General features: G+C 61.3%; 1 protein-coding gene across 6 annotated transcripts in view; it reads right to left on the reverse strand.

The window, feature by feature from the left end:
* Positions 1-22,614, reverse strand: part of SEMA4D (semaphorin 4D) — an 80,246-nt gene that overhangs the window by 34,957 nt on the left and 22,675 nt on the right. For 2 of the 6 annotated variants that reach the window (XM_042914219.1, XM_042914218.1), the window contains exon 1: positions 4,013-4,261. The exons of 1 other annotated variant lie outside the window; for it this stretch is intronic. The gene's annotated coding sequence lies outside the window, so the exon portion shown is untranslated. Of the gene's footprint in view, positions 1-4,012; positions 4,262-11,498; positions 11,655-22,614 lie in introns of those variants that run through there. 3 more of the 6 variants (XM_042914216.1, XM_042914215.1, XM_042914214.1) reach the window with 3 other exon arrangements.

Consider the following 22,614-nt stretch of genomic DNA (forward strand, 5'->3'; position numbering starts at 1 on the left):
ACAACGCCACCATGTGCCGCCGCGGGAACCCGGGAGGCGGTAAGAATCACAGCCTAGGCATCAGGACGGAAACACCTGGATAAAGTGCCATCGTGGTGGCCTTCCTGGGCGCTTCTGAGAAGCAGAGGCGTCTTGCTGGGAGCCGGGTATCAGGGCTGTGATTTCCCGTCCCCCGTGGGGATGAGTGACACTGAGGCAGGAGCCCATCAGCGGGACGGAGTTCCGCGACGTCGCTCCCGTTACCTACACGTCACTGTGCTGGTTCACGAGGAGTGCACGACCCCTTCTGATGTCAGGAGAATGGAACTGAGAGCCTCACTCAGGCCGTCCGCACGCCTGTCCCGCTCCCGACTGGCCCTGAAACAAGTCAGGGGCCCACAGCAGAGAAAACCGCGGACCAGCAAGGGTGAGGGCTGGTTCCCGCAAGTGTGCACGCGTCTGCACGTGTGTGTGCACACACGTGCAATGTGGGTGTGTGCGTGCACGGATCTATGTGCATGACGCACGTTTGTGCGTGCACACGCATGTGTGAGCCACACACCTGTGTGCAATGCACCCACGCACACCCGCACGTGTATGTGCACCTGTGTGCGTTCACGTATACACATACCCACATGTGTGCATATGTTCGTGTGCACGTGTACGTACATGTGTGTGTGTACACGCACACGAGGTGTGCGTGCACTCTGCCACACCATAAAAATTCTCATCTGGGGTTCCCAGATGTGATCGGCGACCACGAACTGGGGACCCGTGAGACAGACACCAGGGGACCAACCGTCTCTGGCAACAGGGGTGGGTCACAAAGGGGACACCGCTCCTCCCCCATGGAGGGCGGGGCTACCATCAGCAGCAGTGTTCAGAAGCAACTCTGAACACGCACTGACCAGCCCGAACTCCCGGGGGTCTGTGAAGGGGCTTCCGGGTGACCGCTGTGGACAGTGTCTCAGGACCCTGTTTCGGGTCCGCCCAGGCAGGGCCGGCAAAGTCACTCTCCCTGAAAAACCCGCAGCTCAGACAGCACAGGACACGCACCTGCCCACACCTTCCCTTCCCAGCTGGGATCAGCCTTCTCACCTGCCCCCACGCTGCCCCCCGACCCTGTGACCCCGGGCCCTTCTCCACCCCCTTGCCTGCCCCCCGGCTGACCCCCTCCGTCCCAGTTCCCATCCCCACCCCCATCCCCAGCCCCAGGCTGGCCCACAGCCCCCGTGTCTGCCCCCGGGCTGACCCCCCCATCTCTACCCCCAGGCTGACCCTCCCCACCCCATCCCTTCCCCCAGGCTGGCCCACAGCCCCCGTGTCTGCCCCCGGGCTGACCCCCCCCCCATCTCTACCCCTAGGCTGACCCCTCTGTATCTCCACCCCCAGGCTGACCCTCCCCACCCCATCCCTTCCCCCAGGCTGGCTCACACCCCCGTGTCTGCCCTTGCCCCCAGACTGACCTCCCACTCCACAGCTGCCCCCCCACACTCGCCGTGCTTTTCCCTGAATGATGCCCCAACCCTGCCCCTCCTCGCCTGCCCCCAGGCTGGCTCCTCCCCCACCCCCCAGCAACCTCGCCCCACCCCGGGCTGTGGGGCCAATGTTACCACCTTGCAAAACTGGCCCTGTCCCCTTAAGACTCAGGGCGGGTCGCAGAAGCTCTTCAGTCCTGTGCAGAACAGTTCACCGTTTCCCCAGAACTTACAACAAGCCCTGCGACGATGACCCAGCCCCACCGCGAGGCGTGCGCTCAGCCCTGGAGCCGGGTCCCGCTGGCCCCACCTGGCGGGACGGCCGGACGCCTGCTCACCCTCTACCGCCTCGCAGAGACAAGCCACGGGGGCGTCCCGACACGCCTCGACCCTCGTTCCCTCGCCTGACCCCGGCCACGCGTGCGCCAGGCACGGGCCTCCGGGAGCAGACGGACGGCAGTGGGGCCGTGGACTTACCAACCGGCCCACCCATCGGAGGGCCGGCAGGTGCAGAGATGGGCGGGGGGCCTGCAGAGGGGCGGCGGGGACTGCCCCGGCAAAGAGGCCACGCCACCTGCACGACATCACCAGACCCTCCGCACGCGGCCGTAGACAACACGTCTCCTCCTGGGAGGTGTGTGGCGCCTGCAGACGTCCCCGGCCCCGGCTCAGCTCTGGGGACAATAAACCGCTCTCCTCCACTGGCCTGACTTTTCCCGGCGGCTCCTTCCGGGGCGGCCACTGGACGTACCAGGCCGGACGCTGGCTCGTGGGGGACAGTGGGGCCGCCCTGGGAAATGGCTGGCGCGCCCCATGGAGTATGTGCCTCCCGGCCGTCTCAACGGGGCTGCCGGTGCCACGGGTCTCAGCCCCAGACGTCACCCCCAGACGGGCTCCCAGAGTGCCAGAGGACAGCACTGACACCGGCAGGTCATTTGCAGTGCCACGGACACGGGTGGAGGCGTGAGAGGCAGTTAGGGAAAGCACTGGAACAGCACTGCCTTAACTGGAACCTACTCGTGTCCTTCTTTCCCCAGCTTACAAAACTGTCCCACCTCGAATGAGCCCCAGCATGCTTAACTCCCTAATATGGAAACGTAAATGAAAATAAAATACCCACAGGGGCGCGTGGGGGCTCAGTCGGTTAAGTGTCCGACTTCGGCTCAGGTCTGTGGGTTCGAGCCCCACGTCAGGCTCTGTGCTGACAGCTTGGAGCCTGGAGTCTGCTTTGGATTCTGTGTGTGTGTCTCTCTCTCTGCCTCTCTGTCCTTCCCATGCTCGTGCTCTGTCTCTGTCTCTCAAAATTATTATTATTTTTTTTTCAACGTTTTTTATTTATTTTTGGGACAGAGAGAGACAGAGCATGAACGGGGGAGGGGCAGAGAGAGAGGGAGACACAGAATCGGAAACAGGCTCCAGGCTCCGAGCCATCAGCCCAGAGCCCGACGCGGGGCTCGAACTCACGGACCGCGAGATCGTGACCTGGCTGAAGTCGGACGCTTAACCGACTGCGCCACCCAGGCGCCCCACTGTCTCTCAAAATTAAATAAAAGTTAAAAAAATTAAAAATAAAATACCCACAGACTGCAACGAGGCGGAGAGAAATTTAAAAGATGGCTGGGGGCTAGCAGGTGCTGGTGAGGGCAGGGTGGGAGTTACCAAGGGCGAGCCTCAGTTTCCTGCCCATGGAGCGCACTCCTACCTCCCAGGGACTTGCGCAGCCCTGGGGCGCAGCGAGGGCACAGGAGCCTAGCAGAGCAGCACCCCAGCCCGACAGGGCAGGTGTAAGTAAAAACACCTATGTGGGGGCACCTGGGTGACTCGGTCGGTTGAGCATCCGACTTAGGCTCAGGTCATGATCTCACAGTTCATGAGTTCGAGCCCTGCGTCGGGCCCTATGCTGACAGCTTGGAGCCTGGAGCCTGCGTCAGATTCTGTCTCTCTCTCTCTCTCTCTCTCTGCTCCTCCTCTGCTCACGCTTGCTCTGCCTCTCTCAAAAATGAATGAACATTAAAAACAATAAAAAAAACCACGTGTGTGTATGACCAGGCAATAAACACACAAAGTGCTGAGTACTCCTAGAGGTAAAGCTGTGTTCACCAAAACTGCCCCAGCAAACCGGTGAAGCGGGTCCTTGTGACAGTGCCTCGGGGCAGACCCAGGCCAGAGCGACACAGCCTTGCCAGGCCGGCCACCAAACAGAAGTCACGTAAAAGGAGGAAGGGAGATAGGGGCTTTCCTTCTGTTTTTAAACCAAGCTGGTTTTTCTCTTTCCCCTAAAACTGGAAACACATGGTTGAAATGAAGATTAATCACAAAATAGTCGCCAGCGAGGGACGCGTGGCATACAGAACCTTCCTTTCTCCTTGGACCTCACCGACAACCCCCCTGCACCCCCGGAAGAGAAAATGGAGCTCTTCAGTGCCTCCAGGGGCTGGCGGCCCGGAGAGAGCCAAAAAAGAAACACAGGGCAGGCGGGGGTCAGGGTGGGATGTGGCAAGAGGGGCCGTACCCCGATCTTTGCCCCCGAGAGCACACACAGAACTGGGACCCACCTTCTGCTGGATCCCACCGAAGCTTCTACGAGGTGTCAGCTTTGCTAGGCTGGGATACAGGTGTAGAAACCAAGCGATTTTACCTGTATCCTGTGCCTCTGGAAACGTCCCTCAATCCTCTCTAGGACGGAGTCTTCAGAAATCTTGGCTCAGAAAATGATGGGAAAGGAGAAAATTGAAACACTTCAATTCTCCGTGCACCTGAGCCCAGCATCACCTCCGGAGAGGAACTGGAAAGAAACTCTTGCAATTCTTTTTAACCTCTAGGCAGCTGGCTCTGACCCAGGACGGGCGTGGCATTCCTGCACTTGTGCAAACGGGAAGGGGGTAAGTGTGCGACCGCTCGCCCATAAAGGAAGTGCAAGCTGGCCGGTCCCCAACCACTGACCTGCAGAATAAGGCAACTGAGTATGACCCACAGTCATGGTTAACCATTAGCCAAAAAAGTATCAGCTATTAACTTCAGAAATGTATCTAGAACTCCCCCTCCCCGAAACCCAGCGGTCGGGGTGGAGCCCTCAGGATGGGGAGCCGGAGTCCAGGAACATGAGAAACTGTCGAAGAGAATCAGAAGGGCAGCCCAGCAAGTCACGGCACAGGATGCGCCAAGGTGTAGAGGAAATCCATGCAGGAACCCCTCTATGACTGCAAGACCCAGCACGGTTTGTAAACCTCACAGTCAGATGCTAGCACCTTCTTGTGGTTGGAATAGCTTAGGTTTTCTTGTGCTTGAAGAGCTGGTACAGCCGTTTTTCTGGAGACAGCCTGTGAAGTGGGAGGCGTTCCCTGGAAACGGCCAATGCCCCATCCCTCCCACGCGCCCCCCACCCCCCAGTGGGACCAGTCCCGCTCACGGCACAGAGACATGCCTGTACCTGGCTCCCACATGCCCACCTATAACACACAACGTCCAGGGTCACCTGGGGCCCCTCGCTGCTGACACGTCTTGTGAACCCCGAGCAAATGAGACCCCAGGGTGCTGACTTCTGATTGCACAGGCAGGCGGGGCACAGTGGCCACCTGGACACGCCCCAAAACACTCACGGGGACAAAGAAAGCAGATCACACGTAAGCTGGAAGTTTAGATAAACAAGATGAATGCCAAGAATTTTAAAACTGAAAAACTTCTCCCTGCTAGAAATTCAATAAGCCTGTGTCCTTTCAATAAATACAAGCCCAGGGGGGGCATTCTGCGGGTGGACAAGGCGTGCGTGGTGTTCACCCTAATTTCACGGCGTCGAACAACCACGGCAGGTTTGGGCACCTGTGTGTATGTCCGTGTTCTTAAATGTCCTCTCACACGCTCGAGGACACAGCATCACCACTTCTACCCTCCGCCAAGGAGCTTCGACGCTGCGGTTCCTGCGTAAAAATAGACGCTTCCGGCCCAGTCAACGGCCAGGCCTGGGCCCCAGTTCTCCTCACCATGCCTGTTCTTTATTTCTTGACAGAAGGACCCACAAGCTATAATTAGGTACCGCCATCCTGAAGAATGCAAGAGACGGTCCTCACGCAAGCACACATCGTATCGTATTCACTACGCATCTCCTTCGACTACGCATAACGTCACGGGAGGCACATAAAAAGAATTCAACAGGCCTTTTTTTGCAAGATAAAGGAAGGAAATTAATCAGAAGTCACAGAAATGTTTCCCTCTCACTGGGGAGAAACTTGGCCTTTTCTGCCCCCCAACACCCCCTCCCAACGGTGCAGGTGGGTGTGGGAGCCCCATCGCCCAAGCCCTGGTGGCCGCTGTCCAGCGAGCGCTCCGACCACAGTACGGAGCAGAGGCGAAGCGGGGTGTCGCATGCATGTGGCCTGTGTTCTGCAAATGTGACTTCGCCTTCCGAAAGTCCCTTATCCTTCCCCTTACTGTGGGTTTGCCCATTAAAGCCAGAGGCTACTCCCCGCTTCTGAGAAGGGCGGCTTGAGACAGGCTGGCTGTTATGTGCCGCGTCCACACGCACTGGGCAACACATGCCAAGGACTCCTGAGCCAGCAGCCTTCCCCCCGGGCATTCAGGTGGCCACACCCCACGCACGCGAGAGGCCAAGGAGGAGACTACTGAATAGGAAAGCTCTGGAAACGGAGTATGCACACGTGTACTGTGTGTGCCTGAACTACTTGCGTGTAAATCATCTCATCCGCAGGAGGCGATACTATGCGGCTGCTAGGAAGAATAGAGTGGCTAAGGGCACCCTGGTGCGTCGCCGTTGGAGACGTTTATGGAGCTGGAGAGTATGATGCTGAGCGAAGTAAGCCAGAGAGAGGCAGATGCTACATTTCACTTACAAGCGGTACCTGGGCACCAGACCAGAAACAAGAAACCAGACTCGTAAACACAGACGACAAAGCGGTGGGCCTCAGAGGGAAGGTGGGTGGGTGGCACCGGCGATGGGGACGAAGAGGTCCAAACTTCCGGTTGTAACAGCAGTGGGTCTCGGGGCTGAAAAGCACGGCCTACGGAATATCTCCAGTAACACCGTAACAACGCTGTGTGGTGAGCAGATGGGGACACTCGTCATGGGGAGCACGTGTTGAATCACGACGCCATACGCTATTAAAATGTGGTTCCCTTTTTGAAGTTTACTAAGCGGATTTCATCAAAACCCAGGTTTTCAAGAACGGCAGACCGACCTTACACTCCTTCTGGTGGATCTGACGTTTGTTGGGACCTCCTGCTCCTAAGGGACTCTGACACGGAGGAAAGCGATGCCGTGTCCGTGGGTGCAGGTGAATCCCAGCTCAGGGCGCAGGGGTGGGAGAGGTGTTCCCTGCGGGCTGGCCGGAGGGGAGTGCAGGGCCTCGGAGTGAACTGGGCCTTGCTCTCTGGGGTTTCCTGTGTGGCAGCATCCTGTGGGCATCCAGAGCATCCTTTGATGGCTGTTCGATGTTCCATAATTAAACAGGATAATTGTTCGATATTCACATCTTTGCCAATTTCCTACTTAAAATTCATTTTTTTTAAGTTGGCTCTGAGCCCAACATGGGGCTCAAACTCACGACCCTGAGGTCAAGAGTTGCATGCTCTACTGACTGAGACACCCCGGTACCCTTTAAAACTCATTTTTAGGGGCACCTAGGTGGCTCAGTCAAGGTTAAGCGTCCGACTTCGGCTCAGGTCATGATCTCATGGTTCCTGGGTTCGAGCCCCGCGTTGGGCTCTGTGCTGGCAGCTCAGAGCCTGGAGCCTGCTTTGGATTCTGTGTCTCCCTCTCTCTGCCCCTCCCCAACTAGCACTCTGTCTGTCTCTGTCTCTCTGAAACTAAAATAAAAATGATAAATGTTAAAAAATAAACCCTCCTTTTAAAAGTGATTTTAACCACCAGCAAAACTCGACCCAGAAGCTCTTCCACCCGAAATGCAGAGCCTAACTCCAGAGGTCCAGGTGCCACAGGGGGGAAGCTGCAGGATGGTCCTAAGGCTGTGTCCCTTAATAGCGGGGGCAGCAAACAGGCTCAGAGCACACACCCATCGCCCTGACAGGCCTGCTTCCCTCTACGGGAAACATCGCACATAATCCCCAGAACTTACTGTCACTCCACTCTGCTAAGCTTTTCCCTGAGTTGAGCTCTTTTCGAAAAGGCATATGTTCTCTGCTATAAAACAGAGATGACATCTATTTTATACTTCTTTCAAGCCAATCAGATGTCTCATCCCATTGGTGATTATTCTCCCCGAACAGGAGAGGCAGCGGGGGGAGATTCAGGCTTCCGGCCAGCCTGCCCGTCCAGGCCCAGGGATGCCACCTCCCAGCTGTGGGGACTAGAACAGTCACTGACCCTCCAGTCCCCGAGCAACTCCCGTAGCTTCTCCACCACCCCAGCTACTCCCTCCATCAGCCCCTCCGCCACCCCCACCTGCTCCCCCAGCCCCCCCACAGGCATTGATGGCTGTAAGACAGAAGGTTGCCCGCATTACCCATATCCAACGCCCTGAAGCGCACACATGTCTGACCATAAACGCTGGACCTCTGAAGGAACCCTCAGTCGGGGCCTCAGTCAGCAACAGAAGGCCACAGCCCTGCCACACCACCCGCAGGGGTACCAGCCGTGTGTCCCCTGCTGCCCCCAGTTCCTCAGAGCCCTGAGGGGACAGGTTTTAGGCCCCCTTGTCCAGGAGGAGAAACAGACTCACAAAGGCAGGTATGAGTCTCGAGCCTCCGACAGAGCTGGGACTGCCTCCCTCCCTCCCACGTCCTGCAATCGTCCGCAGGCCTGGTCAGCAGGTCCCCAGGCTCTGGAACTGCCCATCGCCCCGGGGACAGGGTGGACCACGGCTCAGCAGGCAGGGATGGAAGCCACACTCTACGGAAGCACATTCTGGCTCCGCGTCTCCAGGAGCTCAGGGCGGAGATGACAGGTCTCCCAACCCCATAGCGGGTCCTCCAGAAATGGTGGCTCCTTCTCTTTGCCACTTGCCAGGGAGGGAAGGTGCCGCAGAATGTGCCCGAAACCGTCTGTGATCCGGGGCTGGCTCAGGACTGCACCCTGGGCCACCCGGGGCAGCGTCCGGTCCCCGAGGTGCTCAAGCCCCCACGGGGTGTCCACACGGGGAGTGCGCACAGTTTCTCCGGGGGACCAGGCTGCTCCTGCCCCCCGTGTGGGCCTCAGTCCAGCTGCAGAACCACCAAGACGTCTCTCTTCCCAACCACAGCGGGAGGGATGGGCCCTGGAGCCCAGACGAGCCCAGGTCCGGCCGGGGATTTCTTTTTTAGGTCTAGAAAACCACAAAGTGCCACTCTCTTCGCCTTCATGTTTAGCGACTTCTCAAAAATACACGGCCGGGCTACGGAGCCAGGCCAGCTGGGCCGCAGGCCGCCATCCGGCTCACGTCGACAGAGGCTGAGCCGGGACGAGGCCCTGTCCGTGCACCCGGCCGCCCTCCGGGACGCGGACTCCGCTCTCCGCTTGGGAAAACCCGTCAGGGACCGCACACGCGCCGGCGAACGCACCAGGAAGGCCCCGGGGCCCGCCCTCCAGGCAGGACACGAGGAACATCACCACGCCATCGCGTGGGGCCGCCACGCCGAACTCCCCGCGCTATTTTGGGCACACGCTCCACACACAAACATTTTGCTCCGACCCACCATCTTCTGCACCCCTCAAAGGGACCCCCGGAAATGCCAGCCGGGTCCCGGGACGCAGCTGACCGAGCGCCCTGCAGCAAAGCTCGTGACGGCCTCTTCCGACCCATATTCAAACCACACCCACCCACACCCCCAGCGACGGCGGGTCACGCGGCCACTGTGGGCAGGTGCACTGGCACACGGAACGAGACGAGGCAACCGCCACTCCCCCAGCCCGAGGAGAAGGACGCAAATACCGTGGGCGCCTGGGACGGCCCCGGCCTCTCCACGGCCGCTCAGACGCCCACCATCCAGCCACCCGCGTACGGTCTACACCCAGAATCTCCATCATACTTCTATTTTCCGAGCAACCAGCAGACGCACACCCCAGTGTAAGCAAGACCACGGAGTGACCTTTGAGGGGAGCGCTAGGAGCCCCCATGCTGGGCCTGCTTCACTCCTCCAATCGACCCTCCCTTGTGGTTCTTCTCAGCTTCCGGATGTTTCCAGGCCCAGCTTCAGTGTCAGTGATAGGAGAGGACCACATCAAATGATGCAGGGGGGGCCGGAAAACCCTGCTCTCGGGCGGTTGAGACAACAGTACTGGAAATACTGGAAACATCGAGTGCCCGCGTCCCTCCAGATGGCAGGAAGGTGCCTGCGAGGGACCTCTGCTGAAGGTCAAGTGAAGCCCAGACCCCAGATTCCAGGAATCCACTCTGCGGCCTCCACACAGGAAGGAGGTCTGTCTACCCCTCATATCCCGGGTCAGGCTCGCTGGACCCCGGTCCCATCCCCCATCACGTGCCCTGGAGCCTGGCCCCACAGTCCTTCCCACGGCATGGACCCCCACGGCAGGCGGGGCGTCCCCTTTCTGAGCCCCGTGTCACCTCCCAGGTGCTTCAGAACACACGAGACAGGGAAATGTAGCCACAGCTGTGTCACCGTCATGCATCAGCCCTAGGTGGGACAACCCCAGCTGAGGGGTGACCTGGCCCTCATGGTCTCTCATCGACCCACCGACCCATGGAGGCACCTTCCCCTCCCCCTCCCCCCCGGGACCAGTGCCAGGGAGCAGGCAGGAGCCAGCAGCACGGAGGCATGATCCACGGGAACCAAAATCAACGGAAAAATCTAGAAGAGCCTCTAGAACATTCTCACACCAGGATAAATGGGGCTGCCCCCCCACCCACTACGGCCCCGCCGGGGCATCCCTGGAGGACAGTCTTGGCCCCGACAGGTGGCCTCCTGCTTGCGGTGGCCCCTTAGCAGGGCCACGCAGGCTGGGCACCCTCATCCAGGGATAGGGACTCAGGGACACAACAGAGGAGACCCCAAACGTGGGTCCAGAACAGCACCAGCCCGAGGAGAGGCCTCTGTTTCCCATCTTTTGGGCCCCTTGTTGGTGAGACACGTGGGCTGGTGAGGGCTGAGGAAATGTGACCTCCCACGCTGCTCTCCTGCTTTCTGCCAGGGACTCAGGAAGTGGTGGGTGTGTGTGTGTGCGCGTGCACATCTACGGGCCTGGCGACTGGGGGGGCCTCGGCCTGAGGCCCCATTTCCTGCAGAACTGGACCTGGAGCCTAGCCAGCTGGCCGTGCCGCCCACGGGGCCCCCCACTCCCGGCCCTGGGCACCCTCTCTGCGAGCGCGGTACATATTTCCCAGCACACATGCGGACCGGCCAGGGGCTGGCCCCGGGGACACGCGGGGCCGTGAGCGCTGCGGCTCGGGCCTCACGGGTCCCTGACGGCCACCGCCCGGGGAAGAGCTCTGCCGGGGAGCCTGCGTCCAGCCCGCCGTCCTCACACCAGGTACAGCGTGGAGGGCACGGGGGCCTGGCCCGTGGGACCAGGTCGGCCTGTGCAGGGCCCCTTGGGGGAGGGCTGCGGCCCTGTGGACTTGGGGACGCCTGGGGGCCGACCACAGACTAACGCGGCCGTGTCCCCCTTGGTGAACGGCCCCTCCCTGGCTGTAGCACCCGCTGCCAGGCCTCACCCGGGCACTTCTCCCTTCCCGCGACCACATACACACGGACGCGGTCAAGACACAAAGGCGCCACCACTGCTCCCCGGGAGTCCCTCTGGGCTCACGCTCAGTGCCTCCCAGTCACGTCCCTGCGAGGACACCTGCGCAGCCGCGTGCCGGACACAGCAAGGGACGTGGCCCAGGCCTGCAACTGCCCACCGAAGGCCGAGCGCAGGCAGGGCCGCCCCAGGGGAGCCGCTGGGCAGCAGACAGGGAGGCGGACCTCGGCCGGGCACCAGGCACGGCTCCCAACAGGGCTCAAACGCGAGCAGGTGCAGGAGAACCCCGAGCCTCGCTCCAGATTGGGGGGGGGCGGAAACTGAGACACAGCCCCCGGCCCCCCACCCAGCCCTCCACCTGTACAGGGACCCCGCAGCGCGTCCAGCCCTACCTCCAGGCACGGGGTGCTGGGCACCCCTGGAGAGAGAACCAGACCCCAGCCGGGCTGGCCCTGGGGCGACCGGGAAAAGCAGACGGCTCCTCTGGTCTTTGGGCCTGGTCAGCAGCCTGCGGCTTCCCCAGGGGCTGTCGTGGCCCCGCCCCACCTGCCTCCGGGTCCCTCAAGGACCCTCTAGTCCCGGAAGCTCTGGGCCCGGAAGCTGATGCGCTGTGTGTGGGGGAGGGGCGGGGAGAGGCTTGCAGAGCACACAGCACATCCACCCACCAGGCCCCTGACCACCAGGCCCCGGCGGGGAGGCAGCCCCTGTCCTCGCCTCCCCACACCCCTGGCTCCCCGAGCTTCCGCAGGCGGCAGCCGCCCCCCACCCTCCCGGTGCCTTTACCCTCAGCCTGTGCGATGCCAAGGAGACACAGCTGGGGGCCGGACCTCCCCATCTTCCCAGCACGAGCCTCCTCGGGTGGGAAAAAGAGCCGGTCAGGTCACCGAATCACACCAGGGACGTGCTGGCTGCTTCTGGGGGCTCTTCCATCCACGCGATGAACCAGGGACCACTGTCCTCATCACCATCCCTGTTTCATAAGAAAACCAAGCCCTGGACACTTCCGGAGGTCATGCCAGCAGCCAGCAGTGGATTCAGAGCCTGAAACCTGGTGTTTTTCCCCAGACTGTCCCCAGCACCACCTTAGGACTCCCCAGGACCGGAGAGCAAACGCCCCTCCTGTGCAGGAGAACTTGACCTGAGTTAGGAAACACACCTGGCCTAAATGGGCACTTTTAAATCCAGCTTCCCACCAACATCTTAAACGTGCTTCAAATTAGGGGCACAGCAGGTGCGTCATAAAGGACTGTCTGAGGGGGCGCCCGGGTGGCTCAGTCAGTTAAGCGCCTGACTTCAGCTCAGGTCATGATCTCAGGGTTCTTGAGTTCGAGCCCCGTGTCGGGCTCTGTGCTGACAGCTCAGAACCTGGAGCCTGCTTCGGATGCTGTGTCTCCCTCTCTCTCTGCCCCTCCCCTGCTCATGCTGTTTCTCAAAACTAAAGATTAAAAAAATAATGACAAATAAATAAAGGACCGCCTGAGCGCGGCCGGCACACCGGGGCCCCCCCTGGGAGTCTGGGAAGCGTGCCTTTGCAAATAAACACCAGGCACCGCACGACCAAATAACTGACCCCAACAGATGACCGCACAGGGAATGAAGGGCAACAAGTCTCGTGCTCAGAAGGAGGTCCCCAGGTGTGTGTTCAATGTCAAGCTGTCTCAAGACGGGGACGTACGCTCAGATGACAATAAACCCTCATTAAAACAAACGCTGTATCAGCACCTCCAAGGGTGCCGCTCCTCCCTGATGGCCTGGTGGTGGTGGCCGGGGAGGGGGGGGGGGGGGGGCGGCAGGGGGCGGCTGAGAGGGTGGCCCTGAGGGAGGTGGGCATGCCTTGCTGCCCAGGAAAGGCCCCAGGCTTGGATGGCAATCCCAGCCACAGAGAGGGCACTCGTCACAAAATTTCAGAGCCAGATGGATTTTTCCACAATAATCTGTCACCTTACAGACAAATGAAGCACGTGCCCGAGCTTGCCCCACCCCCCTGTCCACCCCTCCCCCAATCCAGTCCCTGGGGCCACATGTCCTCTACCCTGAAAAGCCAGAGGAGAGGCACGCTGGGTGGCCCCTCACATACACACCTGCATGGACCCTGTGTCAGTGAACTGGGGCCCCTCAATCTTTTTTTTTCTAAATATTTATGTTTGAGAGAGAGACAGAGACAGAGCGTGAGCAAGGGAGGGGCAGAGAGAGGGGGGGGGGAGAGAGAGAGACAGACAGGATCTGAAGCAGGTTCCAGGCTCCGAGCCGTCAGCACAGAGCCCGAAGCGGGGCTCGAACCCACAAACCTGGAGTTCGTGACCTGAGCCGAAGTCAGACGCTTCACCGACTGAGCCACCCAGGCGCCCCAAGGGCCCCTCAATCTTGAGTGGGAAACAAGTTACTGCCTGTCCGGGGGTGCCTGCCGCCAGGCTGCAAAACCCACCCGGTGAGGGCGGAGCAGCGGCCAGGCTCTCCCGAGGACTCTGACAAGCGCCGGAGACCTGTGTCCTCGGCCTCAGCAGTTCAGAAGGACGCCAGCCGGGAACGCTGACGTCCACGCGGCCTCATCAGCGAAGACTTATCGTCTAAATGCGTAGCCGTCAGGACCCGGCTAAGTAACATCACGGCACGCTGTGCAGGCGACACAAACCATCCGGTCAACGCTTACGGACGAGGATGGATGGACACAATGTATTATTAAACGCACGGAGGACAGGATACAACAGCACCGAACGTCCGCTTACTCACGTCAAAAGCAGTCGGGGAGGCTCACGCCCTGCACGGCCCGGGCCGGCCCCCGCCCCAAGCACCCAGCACCCACGCACGCAGACTCCGCGATCCCGCCGGGGCGGCGCTACCTGCTTTTCAGGTGAGCCCGCCGCGGCCAGGTGCACCTGATGTCCGGGCCCGGCGCCAGGCCGTGACCACCTGTCACGGGGATGGGTGGGGGATGGGTGGGGGATGGGTGCCAGCTGCAAGCAGCACCTAGTTCTGGGCCAGCGACCTCAGGGGCATTTCTAAATACCTTCTTCGGACTCTGTCTCCTGATTTCTCTTATATTCGAAAATGCGCTTTTCAGCGTTTCCCCTCCAGAACAACCATGCTGTTTGCAAACATCTGCAGTGTCCCCAGATTCTGTCTCTCAGCCTCTCAGGCTACCCTGCAGCGAACGGGGAGGCGGCCTGAGCTCCCAGGAACGCATTCCCGCCACATTCAGGGACACCTGTGTCCCCGCGGCCCCCTCTGCCGGGAGGGGCCGTTCACGGCTTCATCTCTCCGCGGTCAAAGCCTCCTCCTCCTCCACGTCCGTGTGCCCTGCCCCGCCCACCGAGGGCTGGCCACCCATTTACCCGCCAAGAGGGATGAACAGGAGCCAGGGCATCAGGGCCTGGCCGCCCAGGTTCCAGCCGTGTGACCCGGGCCACCTACGTGCTCTGGCCCTCAGGTTCTGAGCTGTAAGACAGAGCTGGCCTCACGCGTGCGCGGGCTTTTATAAGACCCCTCACTCGGCACAGAGGACAGAACTGCTGCTGTCCGTGATGACGTGATTCAGACCTAGCACAAAACGGGGTCTGCTGAGCCTCTGGGGAGAGGGTCCCATCGCAGCAGAGCCGCAAAATGACCACCTGCCAGGTTTCAGGTTGAGCTCTTTGTACACCTCCCTGCCCCCCCGCCCCCCCCCCCAGGAAAGAGCTCAGAGCGGGAGAGCTTGCCCTCAGCGCCAAGGAAAGCCACCTCGTCATCGCGCTTCTGTGTGCTCCTGTCTCCGCCTCTGACCCTCAGGTCCAGTCCTAAGGGATGTCACCGGGCAGAGCGGCACCTGCCCACTCAGGGGCCCTGACAACCAGAGCTGCTGGCGTGAATACTGACCCGGGCAGGGACCTGACATTCACACTCTAAGGCAGAGAGAGGGAGAAGACCCGGGGGTGGGGTGGGGCGGGTGATCGGGGTCACACAGGAGGAGGAGGAGGCTGAGGCCAGGAGGGAGGTCCCCCGTGGGTGCACCCTGCACAGGCCCCGGGGCCCGGAAAGTGAGGCCTGCGGGAGCAGAGCCGGCTGCCTCGGACACCGCACTCCCCAGAAGGCACGTTCCTGAGACGTCTAGTAACGGGCATGAGCCGGCCGGCTCCCCGGGACGTGGCAGTCTCTCGGGGGATATAAAGCAAAGGGCCCTCCCCACTCTCAGGCGTGGCTGCCACAGGATCTCAGAATTGGTCAGTGGTTGGACCGTGAGCCTCGGAAGAGAGAAAGTGTCACCAGCACCCACACAGCCAGCGGGCTGGCACAGAGCCATCCCCCAACAGCCAGGCACAGGGCTGCCCCAGGCTGGCCAGGCACAGCTCCTGCCCTGCCTCGGTTTCTCCATCCCTCCACCCACATCTGCCGAGGCCCACGCCGGCCTACCCACCTGAGGCAGGCCTGACCCCCCCCCCCCCCAACACTTGCAGTCGGGGGAGGGAGCCCTGAATGGCCGTCACGGGAGGACCCGGGTACACACCGCACACTGGCCTTTGCAAACAAGACAGAATCAGGGGTCAGGCCGGCAGACTGTGGTCAGAGCAGACCGGGTGGCTTCTCCGTGATGCTCTGGGCCGCTGCTTCGCACACCCGGAGGAGAGCCAGGAGGGGACCCTAAGGGGGACCTGGGGGCCCAGATCTGAGGGGGTGCTGTTAACAGGGGGCACAATCACAGCCGCCTCAGTGAGAGCCCAAAACACTAAGGCACACGCGGTGGGGGCCTTTCCTAATGACAGCACCGCGAGCAAACAAAACGCGTACCCCGTGACAGGTGAGCCCGGCCGTGTAGACAGAAATACACGCCCGGACCACGGCAGGTGCAGCCCCGAGACCGCGGCCGTCAGTGCTTCCTCCCCGCAGCTCCTGCCCCCATTCGGGGTTCGGCGCCCCAAGTCGAGACAGATGGAGGGCCCGCCGGAAGAAGCAGACACAGGGGCTCAGACGGGTGCTGGCACTCCCACGTCCCGGGAGGCAGAAACACAAGGTGACGGCGTCCGCACACGTTGAATTCAAGGGGCTTGAGAAACCGCCCTCGCGAGAAAGACACTCTGGCCCCTTGTCCTCTGAAGCGGGAAATGCACTCCCCGTGTGAAGGACCCCCCCCTCCAGGAGGGGGAAGGCACCCGCGTCGCCCGAGACCGGGAACGGGGCCGAGAAGGCTGCAGAGCGGGACGGCGCTCCCGGAGCCCAAACCCCCCGTTTCTTTGTCCAGGCGGCCCGAGAACTGCCTGCTTTGGTCACTTCTTAGCGTCTCAGATCTTTGGGGCTCCCCTGTTCACGAAATTCCACTTGTTTTTCTCCTGTTGACATGTCTTCTGCCGATTCTAGATCGCTGGAGCATCATGTTCCCTCCCACAGGGAACGGGCACCCCGTCAGCCGCGTCAGAGGTGCCTCCCGTGCCCTCCAAGGTGACCGGGCTCCACAGCCTGCACCAGGCACCCAGGGCCCAGCACTCAGCCCTTGACCTCTCCGTGACTTGTCTCGAGGGGACACAGGAGTGGCAGGAAGGTCACACGGCTCCCTGCACGTGGAGCGAGGGGCAGGGTCCAGCAGGGTCTGCTCCCTTCTAGAACCTTCTGCCCCTGGTGACTCTGCCCTTCCGCCAGGGCCAACTCCGTGAGTGGAGAACGCACACAGCACTGCCCTCAGGGGTCAGGGCTGACACCTGTCGCCAGCCGTTTGAGTTTCCGGGCTGGCAGACCCTGGCCGGGAGACACAGTAAGACTTCTGAAAAATCGCTCGGGCTGCCCGCCTGGTCAGTCACAGTCAGCCTCGTCCACCTGGTTCCTGCCCCGTGGCTGCCCCCTCCCACCACCCCACCACCCCCAGGGACGCCCAGTGGAGGGCGGGTCAGGGTCTCCGCCCCCGTGTAGGCCGGACTCCAGGAAGTGAGGCCGTCAGGAGGGTGCTGGCTGCTTTCTGGAACAAGAACCCCTCTTCCCACCAAGACTCCCGGCCACACACTCCAGGCTGAGGTCCAGAAGAGCCCTGAGGTGAGGTCGGCCACTATATGTGTGCTTGGTGTGCATGTGCGTGGTGGCCGTGTGGGAGGTGTGTCGGGTGTGTGTGTGGCATGGCTCTGTGCCTCTGTGTGTGCGTGTTCTGGAACCGGGCGGGAGCTGACAAGCAAGGGGAGTCCAGGGTCAGAGCTGGGGGACAGCTGAGCCGTGGTTCTCCACGGGTCTGGGAGAGGCAGCTGATGTGGGCTTCCCCTGAAGGCCCCCCTGGGGACATCAACAGTGACTGGCGGGAAGTGTCACGTTTCTCGCTCCTATATGATGCCACTTCCCCCAAACTCGAGGTTCAGATCGTACCCTACGCGTGGCACTTCCCCCCAGACCCGAGTTCGGGGACAGTGGGGGTCCCGCGTCCTGCGATCGGGCCCGCGGGAGGGGGTCGGGGGCCAGGTGCTGGAGAAAGGCTCCAACCATCGGGCTTTCAGGACTTTCCAGAAGAAGCCGGAAGCAGCCGTAAAGGAAATAAATCCGCCGGCCTTGCTGACACAGAGCTAGTCCTCAGCCGCAAGGCTGGCAGCCGCACGTGTCCCCCGCAAACACGGAGCTGGAAAACAGGCACCCCAAGTCGTGAACCGTGGCCGAGGAAGGAGGGGGTCCGACATCTGGGGTCCGACGGGGGCTGCGTGTGGAACTGAAAGGTCAGGATGAGCTGACAGGCGTACAAGCCAGCCGGCCTCACGGGCGAGGACACACGGGGACCCGTGACGGGGCACAATCCGACCAGGGCAGTGTGGCAGCAGCGGGGCACCCAGGGTCTGCCGCGGGCTCTTGCATCTGGAACCCGCAGCCGCCCTCACGCGCACCGGGGGCTGCTGGCTGCGTCTGCCCGGATCGGCCGCTGCCCGTGTGGCCCCGGGGAAGCGCTCTCCCAGGCCCCGCTCATGCCTCCTCTGCGCGTGCACCCGGGGCCTGCCCGTCCAACTGACCCTGACGGCACGACACCCCGTGCACAGCGCTGGCCGGGTCCCTGGGGCAGGAAGGGGTCTGGCCGGCCTGGCCCAGCGACGGCCCGCCCTCCCGCCCCATCCCTCTCAGAGAAGCTGAGCCCCACACACGTCCCAAGACACACGCCGTCCCCTCCCGGGGTACAGTCCTCCACCGGCGGGACGTCGGCTCCTCCCGAGCTGCTGCCGCCGCTCTACGCACCAGCTGCGCCCACGCCTACAGGGAGTGGCTCAGAGCTCCGTCCCAGACCAGCAGCAGGAGCGAGCGGGGTCCTGGGGGCACACGCACGTGGGTCGCCCCCCACGGCCCCCGTCTGCACAAGCCCTCCAGGTGATCCTGAGACACGCTACGGTCCGAGCACCACCACGTCTTCTCCACTGCGTGGCCACGTTCGTGGCTGTGTCCCTGTAAATGGACGCGAAGCTTCTCTGAGCGCAAGACCGCACCCCGAGGGGCCTCGTTGGTTTCCTACGGCTGAAAATCACCACCAACTCGGTGGCTTCACACGACACAAATCTGTTACACAGCAGCTGGGCCAGCACCCACGAATCGGCTGGGTCCTTCTGGAGGCTCCGGGGGGGAATCCATTCCCTTGCCTTTCCAGCTTCCTGAGGCCACCACCTTCCTGGGCTCATCTTGTCCCTTCCTCTGTCTTCAGGAGCCAGTGAAGAGGGTCAGAACAGGCCACGCCCAGGCAGGCCACTTTGGCAGAAGGATTATTTTCAGCTGAAGGCAACTGAGAAAATAGTGTCCTGCATAAAAGCCGGACACAGATTTCCCTTCGGAAAAGTGTCCCTGAGAAGGCACCAAGATGACTCTGCAGACCGGACCTTACGAAACATCCCTTACTTACCAGTTTCCTAGTCACCTGCCCACAATTTACGGCCCCTAGGAGCCCAAACCGCCTTCCCTTTATCTCATCGCTTACCAATTTATTGCCCTTGGTTACAACGCTACACAAACCCCAAGTCTAACTGCTTCCTTGGGTTTTTACTTCTTTTCTGAAAAGCTCCTGTGCATGTGACGGTATTAAAACGTAGGTGCCTTTTTTCCTGTTAATCTGTCATTTGTCAGTTTAATTCACAGGCCCCACTGACCGGATCTAAGAGAGTAGAGGAAAAGCTTTTCTCTCCCTTCACCAGCAGCACCCCCTCTCCTCTCTGCCCTCTTGACTCTCTCTCATTTAGGAACCTTGTGATTACATTTAGGCCCCGCCCAGAGAATCCAGGATAATCTCCCCATCTCAAGAGCCTGAACTTAATCACACCTGTGAAGTCCCTCCACTGGTAACATACAGTTGACCCTTCAACAACACGGGTTTGAATCGCACCATCCACCTACACGTGCATTTTTTTTCAATAGATACAGTCTGCTCCTGTAAATGTCTTTTTTCTTCCTTACCATTTCCTTAATGACGGTTTCTTTTCTCCAGCTTCCTTTACTCTAGGAACACAGCACAGGATACAAGCAACATGCAAAATAAGTGTTAATTGGCTGTTGATGGTATCAGTCAGGTTTCTGGTCAACACTCAGTATATTAATAGTTAAGCCTTTGCAGAGACGAAAGTTATACACAGATTTCCAACCGTGCGGGGGTCGGTGCCCCCAACCCCCACGTTGTTCAAGGGTGAACTGTAGTCACAGGTTCCAGGGATTTGGACATGGATGTCCACAGGAGCCGGTCTTCTGCCTCCTGCAGGCCCCTACAGACCCCTCCTGCTCTTTGGTAATGTGGCCCCGTATGGGCACACCTCCTGGGTTCTGTTTCTAGAAAACAAATTACTTTTTTTGGTGGACTTCTGATTTCTTGATGCTGAGAAGTAATCAACACGTGATTTTTCATTCTGGGAAGTCCAAACATAACCGGTCTGCCTTCTGAGAGCTCTGAGCCCCCCCGGGGGCTCCCTGCAGGACGGTGGGGAGGGGTTCCTGCACTGCGTGGGAGGTGCCAACACAGATGGGCACGCTGGGAAATCAGGAGAAGGGCAACCTTCAGGTAGGGTTTGTTAGCTTTAAGAACTGCTGGTAGGATAAAGATGTAAGAGACTCTTCACACGAAATGCAAAACAACCAGGAAACCGACACATTCCAAGGCAATCTTGGCCAGAGCGGTCATTCAAATGCAAATTTTACCCCAATTCTAGAAGGCTAACAAGCACCCTGTGGAGAGCCCCTCCAGCCTGAATTCCAAGCTCAGAACAAGCCCCAGCAGCTCCCAGACCCCGGGCTCTCCCCGCACAGCATCTTTTCAGGAGGCCCCTAAACACCAGCGGCCTCTTCAAGCAGGCGCAGTGGGTTTCCTGGTGCTTCTGGCCCTGTCCCACAGCCCCGCCCCCCCCCCCCGGGACTGCACCTGCTCCAGGTCTCCAGGCCAGACTGGACAGGGCGCCTGGCGTGCACGTGGCTGTGCCCACCACGACCCAGCCCAGACCCTGCACGGCAGCCGCACCGCTCCCCTGCACAGAGCTGCCAGCGTCGGCAGCCTGGCCTACACATCCCACCCACACCGGCCCTCCCCAGCGCCGTCCCCGGACAGCCAGGCCTGGTGTCCCCTGCCCCCGGCCATTCCCACGGCGCCCACGGCCTTCACCAGCTTCCTTGAAGAGTATGCACGAGATGCGTCCAAGGGGACCTGAATCAGCCCCCCAGGCGGGGACCCAGGACAACGCCCAGGCCAGCAGAGCGCCCGCCCAGAATCACGCCTGCTGGCCAGCGGGACAGACAGGCGGGCTTCTCACGGACAGGCTCCTCCGGTCCTCGGGAAGGGTGGCTGGCCATTCGTGCCTCGGTCACGGGGGGCCGGAAGGATGCCGGCCTCCTTACTCAGCTGTCTCCTCCTCCTCCCCTGAGCCAAGACATCCGGGAAAACGACAGCCCGTCGTCCGTCCGTCCGCAGGGCTGATGACACACAGGTGCGCCAGGGACCCAGCTGCCCTGTGCACAGTCCCCAGCCAGCCAGGCGGGGCTGGCCGCTAACACCCCCGTTCCTCGGGGGGTCAAACAGCACCACACGCAGCAAACACTCAGCAAGATCGAGCTTGGATTTTCACACATTCTCGTACCCAGGGCTTTGAGCAACCTCTGGGCTTTCTAGTGGAACGTGACAAGTCATGTCCTCTGTAAAACAGGAAAGAAGGAAACACACTGGACGTCTGGCCGCCCGCCAAACCCCTGCCGCCCGCCCGGCCAGCCTCACCTCTCCCGGGGCTGCGCTCCTGCACTGGCCACGGGAGGACGGGGCTCAGGACCCCGCTGGCCCAGCCCTCGCTGCCTCCGGGGACCTCTGCTGCAGGGGCGTGGGTCCTGACGCGGGGGAGGGGGAGTCTCGGGGACGAGCCTGGGCGGGGCCCGCTGGGACCAGCCTCGGGGACCACAAGGCGCTCTTCAGCAGCGGGACAAGGCGGTGCGGTGAGCCTCCCTCGGGCCGTGGAACACGCTTGCCCCATTCTCGTCCCTATCAATGGCGGGCTGTGCACTATGTGGGCTCGATTGTTCTTGTGTGTGGGCCCATTCAGGGCCCAGGCCGAGGAAGGAGAAGGGGTGTGCTCCCCCAGGAGAAAGGCCACTTAGAGCCACATGAGGACACTCAGTAAGTGCCCGAGGGTCCTGCAGGCCAGGCCACCGCGGTTACCGAGGGCTTGGGGCTCCGGGACCAGGACAGGCGAGCTTGCAGTCCGAGGGGCCCTGAGGGAGCCCCTCGGCCCCTCCGAGCATCCGGCCTTGGAAACGGGGCGGGTCGGGGCGCCTGGGCTTGCAGTCAGGGCAGATGAGGCAGGGACGTAGGCAGAGCACCCGCGCATCGCAGGCCACGGCACAGCTGGGCAGAGCGCGACTCACCCGGGGAACCAAACTAAGTGCTGGTGAGGGACCGGCGCGGCCTCCTGGCCCCTGAGGGTGCACCTCACCCACAGCGCTGGCGTCCGTGTGACCCTGCAGGCCTGGAGACAGACACCCGGAGGGGACGGTGGCACCCACCCTGGTCTCGAACAAGCCCAAGGACACGGGCAGTGGGCGGGCAGGCTCCCATAGAAGCTGCGGGCGACCCCACCCTCCACAAGAGGAGGACGCGGGCCTGGGACACAGCGGTGCTCGGTGACATTGGACACTGACCTACGTGTGCCCCCTACAGCCTGTGCTGACTCCCGTCACAGCGGTCACCAGGACGGAGGTCTGGCTGACGGATCCAGCGCTGAAGGAAGCAGAAATGTGACCTGGACGGGCACAGGTGACCGTCACAACACGCCGGGTGCTCGAGCCTTGGTTATGAGCAAGAAAGGGACTGGCCACGTCTGCGCGATGGACGGACGCTGTGCTACAGGTGCAGGGTGCAGCCTGGCAGGACAGACACTTGCTGGGTCCCCACCTCCGGGTCTAAGATCCCCGCGCCCAGCACACGAAGATGAGGTCCCTCCCAGCCGGGAAGCGGATGGCCCTTGCCCCTTCTAACTGGGCGCCTAGGAACCCACGAGGCAGCCAGGGCAGGAGACGCAGTAAGATGGTGATGAGAAGGAGGCAGGCCCTGCACAGAACAGGCCACCTGATTCC

The sequence above is a fragment of the Panthera leo genome, chromosome D4, assembly GCF_018350215.1.
Source record: "Panthera leo isolate Ple1 chromosome D4, P.leo_Ple1_pat1.1, whole genome shotgun sequence".
Lineage (NCBI taxonomy): Eukaryota > Metazoa > Chordata > Mammalia > Carnivora > Felidae > Panthera > Panthera leo.